We start from the raw sequence: 6,304 nt of genomic DNA, 5'->3' as shown, positions 1-6,304 counted from the left end.
ATTTCTAGAAATCTCCCTGTTATGCTTTCCCTCACTTTCTTTTTTTCATTATTTATGAACACATTTAATTTGCTTTAAAACATTAGTAGTATTACAATTAATATTTTCTTTTTTATTATTAATTTATTTATTTATATATTTTATTGATTATGGTATCACATAATTGTCCTCATCTTCCCAATCCCAACCTCAACCCCTCCCTAACTTCCCAATAGATTTCATGCGACGTTTTTCCATCTTCTCCTGTGAGTATAATGTATAAAATAAGCTACAAAACTGCTCTTCTTCTCAGGATTTGAGATCTTGGCTGCCAACATATGAAATCAATTCAGCTGAAATACTTATAACAATCTTCAACAGGTTTGGACATTTCTTACCTCGATAGAATCTAGGGGCAGCTGCTTTTTCAGGGATCTCTGTGTTGCTCCCCAACTCATAACTGGAACCACACATGGGCAAGGCGAGGTGACCTCAAAAAAGCCCCCCAGGCAGAGGACAGAGGCTGCCCAAATAGCCAGGGAGGACATAGACAGAGTCAACCAACAAAGAGAGGGAGCGTCTTCTTGAAAGCATTCCCCAAGGATCTTTGAGCCCACAGCCACCTAGCTCTAACCACAATCCTTGCTTCACACCTCACTCTTCACATCTGGAAAACTGCATGTCCTTCTGAGCCCTGAAGTGATGGGGTCTCTGTCTCTGGAAACGATGGCCAGGCTAGTGACAACCTGAGATAGAGGGAGGGTCCCCTCTGCAGTCATCACCTAGGTTGACCCCTTCTCACCACCAGTCACCTCTGTGGCCTTCCTGCTGGGAGGAAATCCCATCTCCCCAGCACATTTGAGAACACGAGGAAGACTCGGTGCCCAGCTGGGTTTCTGTGTCTCATCCAGAAATAATCATCAGTTTGGGGCCTGTGGGGCTCTCTGTGTGGTGCTGACAGACCCAAGACCAAGATGAAGCAGGGCCAATGCTGAGGTGAGCCTGTCATTTTTTTTAGCAGGACATGTGTCCCCATCAGCCTTGCTGTTGCAAGTGGGCTCCACAGGCCAGTAAGAGCCATCTCCCCTGAGAGCTTCTCAGATGCAGAGTCTCTGGTACACTGCACACCTGCTGAGTCAGAATCAGCATTTTAAGAGGATCTGGAGACCTTACCTATGCACAGGAGAGGGCCAATGCCCCCCATCTTCACACCATAGGTTCTCATCCTGGCATCCATGTATGCTGTGCAACTGCTGAAGCAGCCTTTCTAAAATGTCACCTGGGCATCCCAATCCTTACAAAGTTTCATAGGTGAGCCAATGTATAGTTGGGGCATCCCTATGACAATTTTCCTGAGGGGTGTCCCAGAACTCTTGCTCTAAAAGGAAAAGTTAAATGTGCACTGACAGGGAACTGTGGAGAATGAGCAGGAACTGGATGCCCCAGGCCAGCGCTTTTCTGTGCACGTGTCTGTGCATGTGCATGTTTGTGTTTGCATGAGTGTGTGTTGTCAGGGAACCAAAATTCAGTGTAAAGGTAAACTGAAAGAGCAACAGGTTTGACAAAAATGAGGGGAGGGAGAGGGAGGGTCCTGGTTTCTGACACCGCCCTGGACCACATGACCAGGGAGGTTATCTTGCCCCAAGAGGAGGCTCAGATCACAGGAAGGAGGGACAGCACATCCCACCAGTCTGAACAGAGGTGCCTGGGAGCCTTACTGGACCTCGAGCTCTTCTCTCAGAGGGAGGGACAGAGCAGGCAGCAGTCATCATGGAGTTTCCTGCAGCCTCTGCCCACAGAGGACTTGTCCCCTGGCTGGGGCTCCTCCTGGCTGGTAAGGAGAGGAAAATCCCTGGGAATGGAAGGGAGGCTGGGAGGCAGATAATGGCCAAGATCTCCTGGGGAGGACAGCACTCTCGAAGGGGAGGGAGGGCTTCTCTTTGGACCAGAATGAAAGGACAGGGGCCCAGAGTAGGAAGAGAGAGGGGGCTCAGCAACAGGAAAATCTCATGATGTGGAAGTGGTGAGGGGCAGGAAAACCTCAGTTGCAGTACATTTGCTAAGTTTTTCATCACTGAGTATTGAATTTTAAAAACTGACTACAGTAATAACAATCTATTTCAGGTGATAGCAGAAACTTTTTAACCAGGGGTGCTGAACATTGTCTCTACCACCAATTACAAATATTAAATTACATGGGACTTGGTCAAGCCTGGGAACAATCATTCATGCACTCACAGGTGTTTGCAGCCTATTGCAGGCACAGGGGCATAAGATCACAAAATCCCCTGCCCACATGCAGCTCACACTATATGGGGAGAAAAGAGACGGCAAGAGATCTATTTGTGCCTTCATGTACCCATAAGCTCCCTGAAGGGCACAGAGTGGGGACAGTTCAGAGAGTGAAGATAGAGAGTCTTTAGAGTACATGGTTAGGGAAGGTCTTCCAAGAAGGCCTCTGAGTGTCAACTGTGACCTGAAGGCAGTAAGGGGACAGCCACACAGACAGCTGGGAAAGATAATTCAAAACAAAAAGCATAGGTTCTGAGATGCTGAACCACTGGTGACTTTGACCAAAGACATGCACATACAGACTCACACACAGACTAAGGTTGAGAGATGAAGAGAAATGCCTCATCTCTCCATCCCAATACATAGATCAAAATACTGATCAATTTCTCTCTTTTCCAGTCTTCCTCTTAGCCTTCTGGATCCCACCCACCACTGCGCAATTTGCTATTGTCTCAACCAATGCTGCTGAAGGGCAGGATGTGATTCTGCGCACCCACAATAGGCCTCCAGGTGTTGCAGGCTATATTTGGTACAGGGGAGAAAAGACGGAGTACTCCAATTTTATTGCATCTGTTGCATGGCGTGTAAGACGATACAGAACAGGGCCCAAATACAGTGGTCGAGAGACAGCAAACCTTGAAGGATCCCTGATCATAAGAAAAGTCACTCCGAGGGACACAGGAACCTACACTGTAATAGCAGTCCTTCAAAATTCACAAAGAGAAATAGGATTTGGACAGCTCAATGTATACTGTGAGTGATTGCTCTCTGTCCTCTGGGTGTCGGGTGGGGTGAATTCTACTTCACACACAGGACTGCTGGCCCTGGACTCTCCTCCATCCCCATTTGCATTGTGTACCAAGCTGGGTTTGGGCATTGAGTGCAAGACACATACAATGGAGACAAACTTCCTAAATCAGAGTTTCCTTCCCAGATTCCAGCCCCACAGACAGTCACCACAGAGTGAAGGTCCAATTTGATGGGAGTGAGTCAGCAGAGGGAGACCAGTCTCAGTCCGGGTCCCTGGAACCCTTTCTCTGACCATGACCCTGAGATAGACCCTGCAGGGCTCTGTAAGGACCTCGTCTAAAAGACTACCTGGATTCTTCACAGAGAAGCTCAGCTAGCACAGCCCCACTCCAGGCCCCTGTCACAATTTCCTGGCTCCAGAGGCCCTTGGGAGCATGTGTCTGGTTGCCCTCCTGGGAAGGGCTGAGTGAGAGCAACAGTTTCCCATGTGCCAGAGTCACAAGGCTCTTGAGCTGGTCATGAGTTGGGGCTCAACCCTAATAGCCACATCTGAGCAAGGATGGAGCCTGATCCTTCACCTGAGACTGTGTGTGGAGAGCAGAACTGGACAAGCTCCCCAGATTATTAGCTGACTGTTCTGGGGTACTTAGGAGAGTCCAGAGAAAGGTCAGCATCCAAAGAGAGGAGCAAGAGAAAAGGTTATCCTGGCAGCTGCTCATCCACGAGGGATCATCCCAGGGGATTCTCTTGAAGTCCATCAATAACAAATGATTCTTATTTGAGCAGTTTTCCTTCCCAATGTTTATGTCAGATACTGATAATATTTTATGATTAATCCATTGTCAGCCTGGCAGTCAAATATTCATTTAACTTCATTGAGGGGGAAGTGAGGCACAGGGAGAATCAGTCCATAAGCAGAATCATGAAGACCAGGAGGAATTGATCTGAGTCACTTGAGGTCTATCTGCAGTCATAGCCACATCTTTTCCTCCAATTCCTGTGGCTTTATTAGATGTCTTTGGATCCCTAGATCAATCAATGGTTCATATCCTTCCTTCTTAGGAGTCTTGAACTTAGAGGGGTAGATTTGTTTTGGGGATTGATGGCAAATATAGAATTAATTAATTTTTACTATGGAACCAAAATACCCTCATAACAATCAGAGTCATGGCTGAGATCTTTGAGGCAGGAGCATGGTCCCAGTTCTCAAGCCCACACTCAATAATTCTCACCATCTCTTTCTTCACAGAGCCACTGAGTGTGCCCACACTCCTAGCAGGCAACACCACAGTCGCAGAGAATGAGGACGCGGTGGTCATGACTTGTTACACAGATGCGAGTTCCACCAACTGGCTATTCAATGCTGAGAGTCTGCAGCTCAGGGAGAGGATGAAGCTGTCCCAGGACCACAGAACCCTAACCATAGACCCTGTCAGGAGAGATGATGCTGGGAACTACCAGTGTCAAGCCTCCAACCCCATCAGCTCCATTGAAAGTGCACCTGTAGAGTTGGATGATCCTTTTACTTTCCCCTATGTTCTTAAACTAAAAAAAAAAAAAAAAAAAAAGAACTTATCAGATTTCTTGTGGTGGTGGAAATTGCTTAAAAGACTTGCTTTGAATCAATAAATACTGAAGCAATATATATTGTTGTTGTCATTATTGTTGACCCAAGGTAACATTCCACATTGGATCCCATCTCTGGTTGGTTTCATTTGCACCATCTCCACAATGAAAGGGGCACGATGTGCTTCACAGGAGGGACAGTCATTGTGTGATTACTGGCGGCATAAGACATAAGCAGACAGGAATCTGAGTTCTCTCCCATTTCCAGGGAGATGTGTGCAGGGTGTATAGACACTTGTGATGATGGAATAGACAAGGGAACACTTATGTGAGATGAGACAGTGACCTTTGTCTTCCCCCAAGTTACTAATGCCCTCTGGAGTATTCTTTTGGTTATGGCAAGCGACTTCTTTGCATAAGTTCAGTAGCACCCTGTCCTCTTTGTTGATAGAATAGAATTGGAAACTTTGGTAATACAAGTAAGGCTTAGCAAATGTCCTAGTTCAAACTGATACCCACAGGATTATAAAACAACTTCAACTTTTACGCTGCTAAATTTGACCTGATGAAGACTTGTAATCTGCTTGAGAGGAGGGCATCACCCAAAGCTAAAGAGACTGCAGGTGAAGTGTGAGGGTGAGGCCACCTAACCTCAGGAGGCTGTTAAATCTCCCATTTCAGGTTTCATAGAAAAACCTGCATCAGAGCAAACTATAAGGTAAATGTCAGTTCCTCTGCACTTAGGTCATTAATCAGGCCAAATTTAATGACACCAGCCATAAATGTGATAAGATCCAAATACTCTTCTTCCTTAGAGATCACATTTGATCAACGGGAAGGTGAATATAGAGGGAAATGTAATGTCTCCATAAAAAAAACTCCAGAAGCACAGCCTTCTGGGAGATCAGATGCTATCTTTGTTCAGTCTCTCAGCTATTTTGAGTATCTATTGATAAATGGCTGGGAACTTGCACTTCTTTATAAATTTCTGGAACTGATGGCGATGCAAACTGGGTCTTGGCTGAAAGGATTTCGTTGTGTTTCCCTCCGCTGTGCAGAAAGTAGCTGTGTTGTGAACCAGAGGCCTTATTATTCCCTCAGAGTTTCTAACCTTTCTTCCTAATAAGGCCTCTTACCAGTATTTTTTGGAGCATTTCCTTTAGAAATGTAACTGCAATTTGTAATTGTAGATTCTTTCTCCGTCCTTTTGAAATATACCTAAGTCTCCTTAAAACCTTCTTTTTATTATGCTTTTACAGGTTTGAGGAGTATTTTATTTAATTTTTCATTTTTTTTATTGTTTAAAGTATTACACATAGTAGTACATATGTCTCCTTTTATTTCACCCATTGACTTTCCCCAGCCTTCTCTACCCCCTGTCTCATGCCTCATTCCATGCCCCGCCAGTGTTTTCCGTTCATAGGCTGTGCTTATATGCATGCATACAAGTCTTTTGGTTGATCTCTTTCTCCCCTGCCCCAGCACTCCCCAACCTTCCCACTGTAAGTTGACAGTCTGTTCGTTGCTTTACTGCTTCTGTATCTATCTTTTTGTTCATCAGCTTGTAATGTGTTTTTCTTTCCATAAATGAGTGAGATCATGAAATATTTTTCTTTCATTACCTAGCTTATTTAACTTAGCATAATGCTCTCCAGGTCCATCTATACTGCTGCAAATGGTAAGAATTATTCTTTTTTTATAGCAGCACAATATTCCA

General features: G+C 45.2%; 1 long non-coding RNA gene across 1 annotated transcript; it reads left to right on the top strand.

Moving 5' to 3' along the window:
- Positions 1 to 1,509: 1,509 nt before the first annotated feature.
- Positions 1,510 to 4,665, top strand: LOC311633111. Its single transcript, XR_014796899.1, has 3 exons — positions 1,510 to 1,813; positions 2,671 to 3,024; positions 4,271 to 4,665. It is a non-coding gene; the product is annotated as an uncharacterized lncRNA (long non-coding RNA).
- Positions 4,666 to 6,304: the final 1,639 nt, after the last annotated feature.

Source organism: Pipistrellus hanaki, assembly GCF_964339955.1.
Source record: "Pipistrellus hanaki genome assembly, chromosome: 15".
Lineage (NCBI taxonomy): Eukaryota > Metazoa > Chordata > Mammalia > Chiroptera > Vespertilionidae > Pipistrellus > Pipistrellus hanaki.
The sequence above is the reverse complement of the archived record's forward strand: the minus strand, read 5'-3'. Positions and strand labels throughout refer to the sequence as shown.